A 16481-nucleotide genomic window follows, 5' to 3' on the forward strand; every position below is an offset into this window, starting at 1 on the left:
CACCTGAGATTCCCTAGGTTTATACTTGCTTAAATCCTGTTTTAAATAGGTGTTTTACAACTTTAATTTCTCAATTTCCTCTTGCATATGTTACAAGATGCCAAACACTGATTCATTATGGGCAAAGTCCTCGTTTAGGGCCTGCGCCATATCCGTGGCGTCAATGCCCTCTGTTTCTTCCCCGGCATTCATCGTCCAACAGAACTGAATATTTTAAAGGCTTGTGCTTCTGTCAAAGCCCAGCTCACCTGAGTTTCTGTTCAGTTCTGATGGAGGTTGAAGACATTCCGACCCCACTCTGAAACTGCTTGTTCCAGCACACTAGTTTTAAAACAGTGCACTAAGAACCAGCAGCTCAAGGGAAGGAGGGAAGTGGATAAAATAAAAAAAGAGAGACAACTCCGTTCTTGCGTTTCCACTGTAGAAGAGCTGCTAAAATCTGCCCCCCTCTCTGACTTCTGTAGATTCTGGTGCCTAATGAAACATAAACAAAGAACAGATAAGTGCAACCTATCCCTAAATGTGTTCCTGACTAAACCTTATTCTTATTAGAAATTCTCTTCTAAAAGTACCTCTTGGATCCTGGTCTCAAGCTTCCAGGTTTGGAATGTGTTACTGTTCTGGGGTGTGCTTTCTATTACTGTAAAATCAAACGAATATCATTATCAGAATTACCAACGTCTAACATTCACCTTAATATAACTAAAGCCTAAATTTTTAATAGCAAACTCACTTTTCACACATTTCCAGACTTTTTATAAAACAAATACTGTACTTTTACATCAAAATACAGCAAGTAATATGTGCAAGTCCTTGATTTACTGTTTGCCTTGCTGTCAATGGTTTCCTCTGTTCGATTCTTAACCCCTTAAGTGCTGCTGACGGCCAATGGTTGTCAGCAGCGCTACCTCCCCAGTGCTGCGCACGACAATTGGACGTCCATTCAGCACTGGTTCCAATGGACAGCGCAGCACTGGGGAGGAATGTTTACACGCAGCTAAGGTGTTAAAAAAGTTCCATGTAAAACAATGTTTATTTCACAAAGTTCCACAAAGTATTCTTGTAACAAAGGGTTTGAACCACAAAGTTTGTGGGAGATATCTTTTTCCAAATTGTCTTTACATGAATCCAGAAATCGCTGATAAAGTTCTTTCAGGTAATAAAAGGTTTTTCACTTACTTGTTGCTGAAAAGGGATACTGATCAGTCTAACCTTGACCTCTTTCTCTTTTGCAGGTCGATTGCAGTGGACAGAAGAGGGGCTGAGGCAAGTAGTAGCCGGAAACCAATCCAATCCAATCTAAAAATTCTTTATTTCGGTCATTTAGACCATAAAAGATACAATAAAACATTCAACATTTAAAACGTTAAGCATTTAAAAAGAACATTCCCTAATATAAACAACATGACAAATTCTTAGAAATCTGTTCATGAGATTAGTACTTTACAGTTCATATCAGTGGTCAGACTTTTAAAAGTTTATTTCTCATCTGCCACATGGCTAGTATGTATTTGGCAACTGCAAAGACTATGTGAGGCAAAGTGCTGGTTTTCAATATTCTGTAAGAGTGCAAATGGCTCCTTATGCCCAAATTCCTGCACAATGGCACAAGCCAATATTTCCTAGGTCTATTGTAGGCTGGGCAGAAGAACAGAACATGAATTTCCATCTCATCGTGATCAGCGCACCCCGGACAGATTTTATCATCACTCTTTATCCATTTACAGGTAAAAGTTTTGATAGGCAGGGTGCCTAACCTCCATTGGATGAACAGTTTCCGTGCTAAAATGGGGAAAATAATGTCCATAAAACCTTCAAAATTATAGGAATTTTTGGAGTCTAAGAAACGATCTGTTAAGGTGCCATTATTGGGTGCAGATACCTGAAAAAATAAGCTTTTTTCCTTATGTATCTCCACCAGTCTTTTACGGGAGACCCTTTGGCAGCCTTGTTCAGGAACATCCCATAATTCCTGGAGTCTTAGGTGATACAGTTCTTTCTTTATGAAAGCCAACCAAGGAATTCTGTCGCGCTTATTCAAGTTCATTACGTGTATGAGATCTTTCCTGTAATGAGCAAGCTCGCTAGTGGTCCAAAGCCTGTGCCAGAATCTTAGAGGTTTTAATTCAAGATCCTCGGCTATGGAGGGAAGACCCACATCAAGGGGTCGATTAGGATCGCGGACGGACTTGAGTCCGTCCGCGACCCCAGAGTATGAGGGAACGTCCGCAGGGGCTGCGGCGTTCCCTCATGTGCGATTAGGATGTGACCGCCACCCTGGCGGTCACATCCTGGATATTTAACATTGCGGCGGGTGCTGCTTCAAGCAGCACCCGCCGCAATGTTAAAAGTGCATGTTTTACATTTACATGCACAAAGCGGCAGGCACCGCGCGGTGCCTGCCGCATTGTGCATGTAAATGCTGGGGGGTACCATAGGTACCCCCCATGTGCACCCCCCACCCACCAACACCCTGGGGGCCCGCAACGGGCCCCCAAAATCAAAAGTACACATGCTTTTCCACGGCGGAAAAACCGCCGCGGAAAAGCATGTTTTCAAATGCTTCCTAATTTGGCCGGCGGTGTCTGATAGACACTGCCAGCCAAATGAGAGCTTTTCCGCCGCGGTTGTAATCCGACCGCGGCGGAAAAGCAGCGGACAGAAACCAAGACCCACCAGCCATCGTAATGCGGCGGTGGGTCTTTGGTGAGTCCGCAGAGGATTTTCCGCCTCCGCCGGGCCGGAGGTGGCTTCCGCCGGCCCGGAGGAGGCGGAAAATCCTCCATCCTAATCGGCCCCCTAGTCTCAAGGGGAGCAGGGGTGTGCCACGGGGGAGGGCCAAGAGGCGTCTTAGGAAGTTGTTTTCTACACTTAGAAGTTCTGCCCCAGCTTTGTACCCCCACAACTCGCTACCATAAGAAGCGGCCGCTTTGGCTTGAGTTTTATACATTTCTATTGCCGGGCTAATGGGTTTATAGGTAGAAGTATTAGCAACCTTCAAAATTGCACCGGACAATTGACTAAGCTTGAGTCGGGATCTTGCTATTTGTGGCTCCCAGGAAAGGTTCTCATGTAGGGTTACACCCAGATACTGGAAGGTTTTTACCCTTTCCAGTTTGACTGAGCCCAGGGATGGAATAGGTCTGGTTTTAGGGGAGGGATTAAATATCATGAATTTGGTCTTCTCTGTATTGATCTCTAGACCATATTTACTACAGAAAAGACCAAAACCATCTAGGATCCGCTGGATCCCCATCGGTGATTTGGAAAGCAGGAGGGTATCATCGGCAAACATGATAGCCGGTACCCTCCTGCCTGTTAAAAAGGGAGCGTCGTTGTCCCTAACAGTGTTGAGATGGGATATGACACTATAAACCTAGAGGCAGAACAGGGTCGGCACCAAGACGCAACCTGTCTTACCCCTCTAAGGACTGGGAACCTGGATGACAACGCTCCATCCCTCCCACACCTGACCTGTGCAAAATTATTAGTGTGAAGCCTAACAATGGCATGTAGTAAATGGGCGGGAACACCCAGCTCCTTTAGGACCTCCCAGAGCTTCTTGCAAGGGACCAAGTCAAAGGCTGACCTCAGGTCCACGAACACCATGTACAGCCTCCCCCCCTCGATCGTCACGGTTTTCCAATAGAGAAGTATGAGGCGGAAAATCTGGTCCATGGTGGACGTGTTTTTCCTGAAGCCAGCCTGGAGGGGACTCAGAATGTCATTTTCCTCCATCCAGTCCAGGAGCTGGTCCAGGAGAAGGCGGGAAAATCGTTTTTGGGGGACATCTATGAGGCTGATCGGCCTGTAGTTGGCTGGGAGGAGAGGAGAGCCCTTTTTAAAGATGGGCACTATCTCTGCCCCCAGCCAAGTACTAGGGATCTCCATACCTCCCACGATAGAATTAAACAAAATGAGGAAGTACGGGCCCATATCTCTGGATGATGTCTAAAAAGGTCACCAGGCAATCTGTCTAATCCTGGGGCCTTTCCCTTCGCCAATCTCTCTATTGCACTAACCACCTCGCCGAGGGTGAATTCTAGTCTAGCTGCAGGATTGGATATAACATCCAGGTCCACAACAATGGTAGGTTCAGTGATATTTTGATACAATTTGCCAAAGTGGTCTTCCCAGACAGAAGATGCAATGTTCGGCTCCACTGCAGCCTTTGGTTCACCTGTGCCTATATTTACTAGGGACCAGAATTTTCTAGAGTCCCTCGCTTCTAGCGCTTGGGAGAGATCCTGCCACCTGTTCCAATCCCATTCCGACCTTGCCTCTGCCATGGCTACCCTATAGTTCCGCCTAAGCACAGCGATCTTTCCCTTGTCAGAACCTGCTTTTAATGTAGCTATTAACTCTGACTTAATCTTTCTGCAGGAAGAATTATACCAGTTAGAAGTTCGGGTCTTTTTCTTCCGCGGGACTACCACTGGATAAAAAACCTGACCAAGATCTCCCACAAGATCTACATGAATTTGGGCTACTTTCTCATTATAGTTCAGTGGTCTGGGTTAATTAATTAGTGCGTCCAGATCATTGAATTTAGGGAGAGCTAATTCATAAATTTTAGTTTTGCCCTCTTCCGAATTAACCAATTTCCCCCATTTTAACCTACGCCTGTTAGAGCTGAGAATCAGATTCCCTGGATCGTCTCTGGGATTTTCGGATGATGATACACCAACAGGTACAGGATGCACCATGTCTAATAGAAGTGCGTTATGGTTGCTGTCTGTTCTTATGATTACCTTAAAGTCTTGGACCTTAGACCACAGACCAATATCCACAAAGATATAGTCCAGCCTCAATTCATGGTCCTTCCTATTGAAGGTACACAATGAAGGGATGTCGGACGGGGTACGTCCATTACAGGCCCTTAATGCAAAATTTAGTGTTATGGACATGAGTTGTACTGCAAGCGGGGACCAAGATTTGGGGTGAGGGGATTGACATGGCGGGACGCCCCAGAAGTCATCTTCAGCAGTAAGAGCACCCTCCCTTAGACCTTTCAGTGGTTCAAAGTGGCAGTTAAAATCTCCGCCCATCACCAACTTGTAACCAGGAAGGATGATAGTTCTTCTAGAGTTGGTGATTCCGCAGTCACACTAACTGGGCGAGAGTAAACATTAATAATTGCCAGATTTAGCACATTAGGCCACCTGAGTAGAACACACTGTATGTCTTGTGAAGATGTCGGAACATTCTCCGCATTACACCGCATTACACCCAATGTGACTAGCTATCCAGATCGCCAAACCACCCGAAGGCCTCCCTTTGCCACTCCATCTGGCTTTAATTTCAAAAACTGCATACCCTACTCTGCACAGGGGTTCCCTGGCCCATGTCTCTTGGAAAAGACAAATATCACTACTGCCAACTAAACAATCCCAGTCATTTGTGTGTAATTTATTAGCAATACCCGCCACATTCCAGGAGAGGACTTTTAGGGTTTCGGTTGTAGGTTTTATTCCCAGCCCCCCAATGCTCTCTGATTCAATATCTGGTAAAGGAACTGCGGGCCCTTGTAGTGATGTTTCTAATAGGGGTAAGGCAGCAGGTGGTATGTTTAGGCCGGACGGGGCTAGACATGATTGACTATGTCCAGGTACATTACCCAGTAGGTTACTTACTCGGCCCCAGAAGGAGGAAGGCGTTAGGTTACCTGAGGGGTTGGGACAATTTCTCGATTGATGACATTTGTATCGCAAACAGAAACACTGGCGATATTTCGGGTACATCTTATGGGTGCATCCTTTCAAAGTCAATCAACCTGATCAAGGCAACTGAATCTGTTCAGGTGTGCGTAGGTGCCATGGGCAGGAATGACATTACAGGCAGGCCTATATCTTGACCCGTCAACAGCAAACCAAAATTATCTAAAGTACCTGAGGCCATATTGTTGGCCTTACTTCTTGTTTCTCTGGTGGCCATTTTATTAGCTCAAAGTATCTCAGCAGCCAGACGGGTCAGCCAGTAAACCAGGGATACGGGCGTTAGAACATTAGGGGTGTAGCCCGGTCCGGTCTCTACTGTTCTCTAACGGCCTCAAACGGCCCGCCCTTTGTCCGGGCTTAGCCCGGCGCCCGCCCGCGACACGCATGTCTGGCAGTGATCTTATAGCCAGTGGGTGGGCGGGCGCCCAGGATGGAGGCGGGGTCGAGAGGGAAGAGTCTCCAGGTGCGGCACAGAGACAAGCCGCTGGTGATCCTGGGACTCGCAGTCCCGCTGTTACTGCCGCCGCCCACAACGATGATCCTTCAGCTCCCTGGGACACGGCAACACTCCAAGGGTCAGTAGTCCGCACACACAACTCGAGCGGCTCCCGCGAAGCGGGGGCCGCGAGTCGTGGATTTAAGCGCCCAGGAGGGAGGCGGGGTCGGGAGGGAAGAGTCTCCAGGTGCGGCACAGAGACAAGCCACTGGTTATCCTGGGACTCGCAGTCCCGCTGTTACTGCCGCCGCCCACAATGATGATCCTTCAGCTCCTTGGGACACAGCAACACTCCAAGGGTCAGTAATCCGCACACACAACTCGAGCGGCATCCAGAAGAAGGAAGAGCCAGAAGCCGCGCCCGTTGAAGTCAATGAAGGTCTGTAGAGAGCAGGAGTGCCAGCGCCGATGGATCTGTTCTCAGGTAACTGGGAGGTAGACGAGCACAAGCACTGGGTGAGGCTCAGGGCTGCCTTTTATAGACAGGGCTGGATGTGGTTCGAAGAGCTGGGTGTGGTTCGAAGAACTGGGTGTGGTTCTTACAAGCAGGTGTGCAGAGCTTCAGTTATTATGCTAATGAGTTGAAGTAACACATGGCCTAGGGAGGAGTGTTCTAAATAAGCCTTGGTAAAAGCAAGGTCCAATGTTTTCTAAATAAGCCTTGGTAAAAGCAAGGTCCAATGTGCACACAAGATAGCAATGTCCAAACTTGTGAATACATTGAGCAACATACACAGAAGTCTTAGGGAGGGGCTGAGATAACAAGAAAGGCTTTCAGTAGTATGTTTAAAGAGAGCTATTACAGAGACCACTAGTGCAATGAGAGGGGACATGCTCTTTGCTGTGCACAACCCCTAACAAGTAGTCCAAATCTCAGGAGTCCCATTCTGACTCTTTTTTAAGGGGCAAAAGTGTTCCATCGCTGAAGTACCATATGGTTGGCAAATTCCCTCAGGGCAGTGTAAGAATTTTAACTACTGGAATCTCAAGGCAATGCCCCCTTCACCGGCACTGAAGCTGCAGTGGATGTCTGCGGTACGTTCTTCACATGAGACCCAGGAGGGGCAGCAATGGGTGTTTTTGTTTTCCTCACACGTGGTGCTGCAGAGACAGTGGCAGAGGGGTCCTCTATGCTCCTCCAATGCTGGTAAGTTTTCCTGGCACTCTCCCCTTAGGGGGGATGCAATGCTCCTATTGCTGGTCCTCATTCAGGCTTGGGCCCACTCCGGTCATCACAATGGTCTCCTCCTCTCTGTGATGGTCTTGACCAGACCAAGCTCCTCGTCTTGTCCCAGTGCCTCACCTGGCATATGGAATCACTGTCCTCACTCGATGCAGGGGCTTCGGCTCACCAGCAATCTTCAGAGCCACCCCACCTTGCATACGGGGTAGCTGATTTTAAACCAGCACACAGACAATGACCAGATCTGTGCAGCAGCTATCTCCTCCCTAGGCCTGGACAGAAATATGATTCTTGAGTCACCCTATCACCTCAGTATCTAAGAGTCTGAGCCCAACTAGCTATAGTGCTCAATTGCCTTCCTAACCCTACCAGAGAAACACATGAATTTGCTCTCCAGAACACCACACATTCATCTCAGTCATGCAAGGAGATGAGGCCCATGGGAGGGAGTCAAATACCAGTATAGACACCCCATCCATTGAAATCTGCCATAGCAAGATCAAACGTGCACATGGTTGGAGGGGAAGGGGCAGCCACTAATTGTACGGAAACTTATATTGTAGTTTTTATGTTTCAGAGGCAATGGAACCATACCATTGGGCAGCAATGAAAATTGTGCAATGGTAATGTTCAAACCAGACCTGCCTTGGGGCACTTCCACATAGATGGATTACTACTGGGACTGTGGGAACCTTGCCTACACCCAGCTCGCCCCTGGATGGTGTGGCTTCTAAACCCTTGAGACTATAGACCTCACATCCTGGTGATCCCTGGAGAAGATCTGTCTGAGTTGTCTCAACATCCGTTACAGAAGAAAACAATTCTGTTGCATCAGGCTTAAACGAGAACTACTGAATATTCTGTCTAGGCTCCGAAAAAGAACATTCTAGAAGTATTCAGAGTGTTCACCGAGGTTCAGGTAAATGCCAGAGGGTCAATATCCTTTTTTACAATGCAAACAAAAGTAAATGCACTTTAATTACAAAAACACAGATGGGAAATCATGAAGATGATCAGCAATACTTAGCTCGGCCTAAATGGTATCAAGAAGGAATTGAGAGCCATCATCCTCATGGTGGTGCAATATCGGTGCATGTTGAACTTGATGACCACTATGGAGGGTGGCATGTGTGCCAAGATGCTACCTATTGTACTTTTATTCCCAGAAATGACCATGCTATCGAAGAACTGCATCGTCTGTAAGCCAGCATAAAGCCGTGAGTTGCCCCTGGGTAGGACTAGTTGCATAGTATATTTTCAAGGATCCCCTTATGGCTATCCAAACTATTCACTTCACTGACACCAATTCTCATTGCCCTACTTAGCTATGTGGTTTCCTACAGGTGGGGATTTCCTTCTGTAAAAAAGCCATCCTTAAATTAGGTGTATACACTTAGCTAGGGAAAAGGTAACAGACACTAGACACACACACTTTCTGATGACATAACTGTCATTATATATGAGAAGGATAGAGTAGTAGAAGAATCAAATAGAGGGGGAGATGTTGGAATGGGCTAATAGGATTTCATTGATTACTGTGATATCAATGTATGTCATAACCTGTACAACCACAGTGGCACTGACACCGGCAATGGCGATATCAATGTAAGTTGTAATTTATACATAAATGATGATTCTGTTGCTAGTATAAGCAATGTTGATGCACGTTATGACTTAAGCAAACTTAACTGTGTCAATACCAATTCGAACAATGACAATGTATGCTATGACAACTGTATGCACAATGTTAAGGATGTTGATAGAAATGATACCAGTGACTGCCATATTATTTTCAGGAGTACCAATGAACTCGTCTCATTGCTGTCAGATTCACCCAAAGTGATTTCCCCATCAACCCCGAGTCAGAGATACATGGTTAAATAAGTCATACGACCCACAGCCATGCCTATCCAGTTCACAGGTGGGAACTCTCTTTACCTAAAGCTGCACTGTTTAATTGAATCAACTTATTTGTGTTTTGCCAAATGCCTCTTGTCTCCTTATTTATTTAAGGTAAACTCATATCCAAGGAACACCCCTAGCCCGTCAATCGGCTCATCAGCCTGGGAAATGGGATGAGCATCTGTCTTTGTCACTGAGATAAACCCTTTATAATCCGCATAGAACCTCAGTTCAAATGTGGGGCCTGCTGGGGCAGTTTTTTGTACCAGAACCACAGGACTGGACCAAGGGCTACTGTCATTCCCAATTCCAGCCTTTTAGAGACTTCACTCTTAATGCTGGCCCTCATCTTATCCAACAACCTGTTAGATTTGTTCTTCACAGGGAGGTTGTCCCCTGTTTCCCTGCCATTGGCACACAGGCGGGTAGTCTCGGGAAAACGGGAGAACAGAGAGGAGTACTGTCCCAACACTTGGTGGCAGTGTCTTTGCTGTTCAGGAGTTAGGCTGGGGGAAAGGATTGCTCCTTCTACAGACACATCTTTCACTTTTGAACCCAAGAGGTCAGGGAGAGGTTCACTCTCCTTTTTACTCCTCTCCATCTGTCGCCAACAGCATGATGATCTCAGACTTCTCAAAGTGGGTTTAAGGCGATTGATTTGAAGCACCCTGTGGGGTTGCCTGGGGGTCTTAAGATCCATTAGGTAGGTGGCCTAACAATTACACCTCACAGGGCCCAGAGCAATGGTCCTGGTCATACCACTCTTTCATTACAGCCTGACTGGCTTCTAAGTTGTCTGAAGCTTGTTTTTACAACTTAGCATTTGGTTTCTGAAGGTCAGCCTGTCGCTCACTACATCCTGAGGAATCTTCCTAGGAGCTTGCTCCCACCCCTCCTTCACCAAACGCAGATGTCCTCTAACAGGGTGCCCATACAGAACCTCAAAGGGGATGAATCCCCCTCCATTCTGTGGTTCCTCCCTGTAGGCAGACAACAGGCATGGAGTGGAAAACTTGTAGGATACCCCACACTTCTTCAACATCGACTGCATATATGCAGACATGATGTTTATGCCCCTGTCAAATACAACTTCCTTGCGGAAACCAAAGTGGGTACAAAATACCCATCAGGGCCTTTGCCAGCAGATGTGCAGTGATGGTACCTAGTGGCAGGATGCTCCAGAACCAGGACAGAACTGTTGTCTGATGCAGCCTGGGTATCCATAGGCCCAACAATGCAGATGCTCACCAACTCAAAGGGTGTGCCAGTGATAGGCAAGGGATTAAGGAGGATTTCAGCCTCTGCTACAACTTCCCACTGGCCTGGCAGGTTACACAAGTCCTGCAGAATACATATGAGGAATTATTTATCCTGGGTCAATAAATGTATGTGGCCAGCCTGTCAAATTTCATGTGTTGGTCCAGGTGTCCTGCCAAAGGAATCTCATGAGCCAGCTACAGTCGGAAGGCCCTGTAGCATTGGGGTACCACCAGGGCTTGTGTTGTCCCATGCCCAGGAGTCTCAGGCTCACTGTAAAGGAGGTTGTCCTTCCAGTAATGTTGATAACTCCCAGAGGCATCACCTGCAGCTTGGGCTCCAGCCTGTTTTCTCACACCCTAAGGATTGGACACTCCCTCTGTGCCTTAGTGAACTTTTCCTTGGTGTGTTTTCCTTCTACATGCATCCAGTAAGTGTAGCAGGTCACCAAGTGAAGCAATGTCCTCCTCAGTGGGTTCTGGGGCTACCACCGCAGGTGTCAGATCCACCTCACTGGGAAGACACTCAGGGGTTCATTCTCCACACCCTCTGCCTTTCTCGTTGTTTGCAGCTGGCTGGGTGATTGTTCTAGGGTCTAGCCCTTTTTAACTCCCATCCTGGGTAGCCATGGACCTTGGCGCTAGACAGATCCAATCAGGTAACCCCTACATCTCCACATGAGCTGTGAGCTCCTCTTCATTCCTGATAGTGTGCTCAAGTTCAATAACCATCAAACAGCCAACAAAGAAGGCATGGCTCACAGAAACCTTCAGAATACCCGAACCCCCTCCTCAAATGGAACCAGTGTCACTGGATAGTGACCCTCTCTGTTGTCAGCCACCAACACTTTGGGGAATGCATTTATAATCACCTGCTCTGGTAACACCAGCTGACTCCTTACCACAGTCATGTTGGCACCTGTATCTTTCAGTGCCTCACCACCTTGCCCATTGAAGGTGATCCATTGCCTATACATAGTAATATGTGAGGCCACATTGATCTTAGGATCCAACTCATTGTCACCCATGGAATCTAGAGTAACATCATTAATGGAGACAAAATAATCCCCAGACTATACTAGCCACTCCTGAAGTCTTTTCTCCAGTAGTAGTTGATGCTCTTTTTGCTCACTTGGATACCCCTTGTAGTGTCCAAATTCATAGCACTCATAGCAATTGATGGGTTGGTCTGGTAAATTTTGTCAGGGTAGGTTTTTTTTCTGGTGACCAGACTGGGGATGTCAACCAGATCCTAACCCCTGTGAGCTGTTTTGAGGGCCTTTAAAGAATTTTGTCATTTAATCCCCCCTCCTTCTTCTGGTGGGAACCCTGACCACCCTTGTGGGAGTGCCCGCCAGATGTCTTCTTGGACATTCTGGTGCTCCCCCATACATCTGCCTCCTCATCAGCTTTCATGGGGTCAGTTACCTTGATATCATCTAGGTATTGGCACAGCTCTAGAAAACAAATATCTAGTGTGTGCTCCTATAAAAGTAAGTTGTACAGCCCTGAATAATCATCAACTTTGCTGCCTCTCACCCAGCCCTTTAGCACCTTGCTGGCATAATGCAGTGCATCCACCCAGATTTGTGATGGGATGTTGTAGCTGCCCTGAATCTGAGCCTGTACCTCTCAGAGGTTAGTCCAAACTTACTGACTAGGATGGCCTTCATAGCAGTGTAGCATGTCTGGTCCTCTACTGTATGGAGTGCGTTCCTCCCCACTGTGGGCATACACCTCCACAAACTATCAGCCCAGAACTCCACTGGGTCCTTGTGAACTCTTGCAGCTACTTCATGGGCTGTAAACCATTTGTATATGCCATCTTCCACAGCATAACTGGACACCAAATCTTTGGGGATCCAGACTTTAGACTCACCAGTGGATACTGCAAGTATGCTGCCACCATTGCTGGATCCTACTTGTAGGGCTCTTATGTCCAGCTCTCTGAGATGGAGCTCATGGTACATTTTCCTCTCCTCCATGGCTAGTCTCCTCTCCTCTAGGGCCTGCTTTTTCTCAACCAAAACAAGTTTTTGTGCCTGCTATAGCTTGGCAAGCTCCAATTTGAGTTGTCTTTCCTCCCTCCTGTCTGCCAGCTCCTCTGGTGACAGGTTCCTGGAGGAGACACTGTTCCCTGGTCTGGGAACCACTACTGCTCCTGCCAAGTCATTGGCCCCTTCTACAGGCAGTCCCAAATCCACATTGGAATCCAAAATCGGGTCATCCTCCTACTCAGGAATTTCCTGGTCCTCCTCCCCTGGATTGCTGAACTCTGCTACCTGGGTGTCCACCCAGGCTCTCAAAGCCTTCTGTATCTTCACCTTCCAGGCAAACCCCCTTGTAGACGTTTGAAAGGCCTTAAAGAAATCTTTCAGCTGGAGCACAAAATAAGATTCTAACCTTGTCAGCTCAAAATCAATTACTGGAAGAGCAGGTGCTCTTCTCCAGAGTGAGACATGATTTTAGCAGAAAAATCAAAAAGCCAAAAAGGGAGAAATGAAAAACTCTCAAATTGGTCTTGGTATAGAGTTGGAGTGAACAATGAATTACTGTGTGTTTTTGCACAAACACAAGTCCTATCCTCACTGCTGATAACCAATATTATACATTGGGTCTCTACTTGGCAGAGGTATGCACCCTGTCCAAGTAGGGACCCCAAACCCAGTCAGGGTTAGCTAGATACACACTAAGGATAACCTGTGCTCACCCTTTGGTAGCTTGGCACAGCGCAGTCAGGCTTATCTAAAGACGCTATGTGTAAAGTATTTGTGCAACAATCACACACAGCAAAACAAAGAAAACTCCACAAAAAGCTCCACACAGGTTTAGAAAAATTGAGAAGTAAGTACTGATTTTATTGTTTAATTAAATCAAATCTTACATGGTCATGCCTACTAGTAAAGGTAATTCCAATATCATTAGAGATGGCCAAATGACTCAGGTAATAAAGAGGGTAACCAATATTAATCTCACACGCGCAGTGCAGAAAATGAAACGAACCAGAAATAGATTAAGGAAAGAGCTGACTAAATTCCCAGATAAAGAAGAAGCTAGAACTGCCCTGAAAGTGGCAAACAAAAATTTAAAGAAGATAATATGGAATAAAAAAACTGAAGCCAATAACGCTCTTTGGACTCGTATATTTTATGCTAGTAACCTAGGAAATTCGAGGGAGTTCTGGAAGATGGTTAATACCCTAAATAGGCCGGATAAAGCAATAGTCTCATCAGTATTGACTGAAACAGAATGGGTACACTTTCTAAGCCATCATCTAAATCCCCATCCAGCAGTACAGGCAATTGAAGACCATAGCCCATGGAATGAAACCGCAATAACAAATCAAGAACAAGTCATGGAGATAACACAGGAGCAGATTGTTAAAATAATAAAGAAGCAGAAAAATGGAGCACCAGGACCGAATGGGATACCCTTTTCTATATACAAAGATGATCCGGAAACATGGGCCGAAGTACTTGTAAAGGTCTTTAAAGAAATAATTAGTAAAGGGGAGATACCTGAAAGCTGGAGAGGCTCCTTAATATCCCCAATTTTTAAAAAAGGAGACTGGGCGCTTCCTGAAAACTACCGTTTAATAACGCTACAGGACACTGATGCAAAACTTTTTGCAGCCTATCTGCTAACAATCTTATCTGACTTGGTGAAAAAGAACAACATCCTCCCGCCAAATCAAACCGGCTTCATTAATGGACTTGGTACTACCTCCAATATCCTGGCACTATCTATTTTAATGGAAAAGGCAATCTTAAAGGGCGAATCACTGTTTCTATGTTTTGTTGATTTTAAATCAGCTTTTGACTGTGTCGACCGAGATCTTTTATGGAAAAAGTTGCAAGCACAAGGGATTCCTCAGCCTTTAATATATTTGATCAGTCTCTTGTATACAAAAACTTGGGCCAAAGTTCATATTGGGAACGGCAGATCATTAACTAAGGAAATACCAACTCTTGGCGGCGTGAAGCAAGGCTGCGTATTGGCACCGTTATTATTTAATTTGTTTTTAACTGATCTAACTGAAACACTGAATAAGATAAATGCCCATCCACCTAAACTTGCAGATAAGCACATATCAAACTTGCTATATGCAGATGATGTTATTCTTTTAAGTAGAACGAAGGTAGGCTTGCAAAGGTTAATTACACGTATACAGGAGTACGCAATAAAAAATAAAATGGTAATAAACGAATCCAAATCTAAAGTTATGGTTGTCTCAAAAAATCTAAGAAGGAAATACAATATGAAATGGTTCTTAGGTAAAGAAAAATTGGAGCAAACAAAAATCTATAGATACCTAGGACTGGTTTTTGATGACAATGGTAGCTTCAAACCCCAGATATTGGACATTACCCGGAAGGCGAACTCCCTAACAGGTGCATTTGGTATGATAAAAAAATCCACCAGTAACTTAACCTACCAGCCGCTACTCAAGGTCATATCTGCAAAATTGTTACCTTCCCTAACCTACGGCAGTGAAGCATTGAACGGAAAGGACGCAATAACATTAAACAAAGAAATCTCGAAAACATTTCGATCTCTTTTCTGTTTACCAAAAAATGCCTCAGAGTCCCAAATTAGACTAGAATTTGGCTTGAATAACCAACTACATGCTCGGATGGGTAATACAATTAAAGTATGGTATAGGGTAAAAAATGACAAGGACAATTTAATCTCAAAGCTTTTATGGAAAGAAGTAGAGGGCAATAATAAACTATCTGTTTGGAAGTATCTTGAGAAGGCTTTGGATGAATTTGGGCTGAAGGAAATTTGGATGACCACTATTCCTCAGGAATCTTTAAAAAAAATTGTAAATAAGACAATTGATATTCTATCTATAATAAGTGACAAAGAGTCCCTGGTCAAAAGGAAACATGCTTGGTCTATAATAAATAGCTATAAAAAAAAGATTCCGCAACAATATTTGAATACAGCTTGGACCTGGAAATATAAAAATATATTCATGAAAGCCCGGTTCGGAATCCTGCCTGGAGAATCTCATGCACTGCCATGGAAAAAGCTTGAAAACAATATATCATGTCGGCTGTGTAATACAGGAGAAGAAAATATCATACATCTATTATGCCTCTGCCCAGAACTAAAAAATGAAAGATTAACACTATTAAAAAGGCACTTTAACAAAAGATCAATAAGGACATGTAGACAAGCACTAATCCAGTGTCTTTGCTTGGAAGATATACATATTAACTGTGCTTTCTCAAAATTCCTAACAAGTGCATGGAGAAAACTGGAATTTTTAAAATATTAATTATTATACTGTTTATATTTCTGAATTTTTAACATTATGAAATTATCGCTTATTTTTAAAATTATCGCCCTTTTACTGTATTCTATAAATGAAATGTTATATTGTGCATTCTCTTTTGGTAAAGATTTTAAATAATCAATCAATAAACATTACTTATACCTGGTCATGACTACTACAAACTGGAATATTTTAAAAGTTAATAAAACAAGTACTAACATTTGGTTATACAATCACCATTAAGTAGTTAATTTATAACTTTCTATAAAGTGCTTGTCTATGATTAAAAGTAGCAAATAAAACATACATGGAAACAAAAGGCAGCAATACATAGTTCTAAAACATCTCATAACAATGCAGAATCCTTACTGTACGAGTGTACTTGATATAGCTATGGCCATTTTTAAATAGAGTATTAATTACTAGAGGCGGATTTAAGCGAGGATAGTCTCATAAATTTCCAGGTTTTGGCCATTAGTTTTAAGAAATTTGTAAACTTATAGTTCAGTGGAGTATCCAATGACTGAAAGCATACAATTACAGATTTCTGCCATGTACGAACTCTCGGCCGATTAAAGAGTACTGCTCTTCCCTGAGAATCACATCCCGTGCCTTCCCGACACCTCCCTTTCATCCTATTCACTAC

The sequence above is a fragment of the Lissotriton vulgaris genome, chromosome 11 (assembly GCF_964263255.1).
Source record: "Lissotriton vulgaris chromosome 11, aLisVul1.2, whole genome shotgun sequence".
In the NCBI taxonomy this organism is placed as follows: Eukaryota; Metazoa; Chordata; class Amphibia; order Caudata; family Salamandridae; genus Lissotriton; species Lissotriton vulgaris.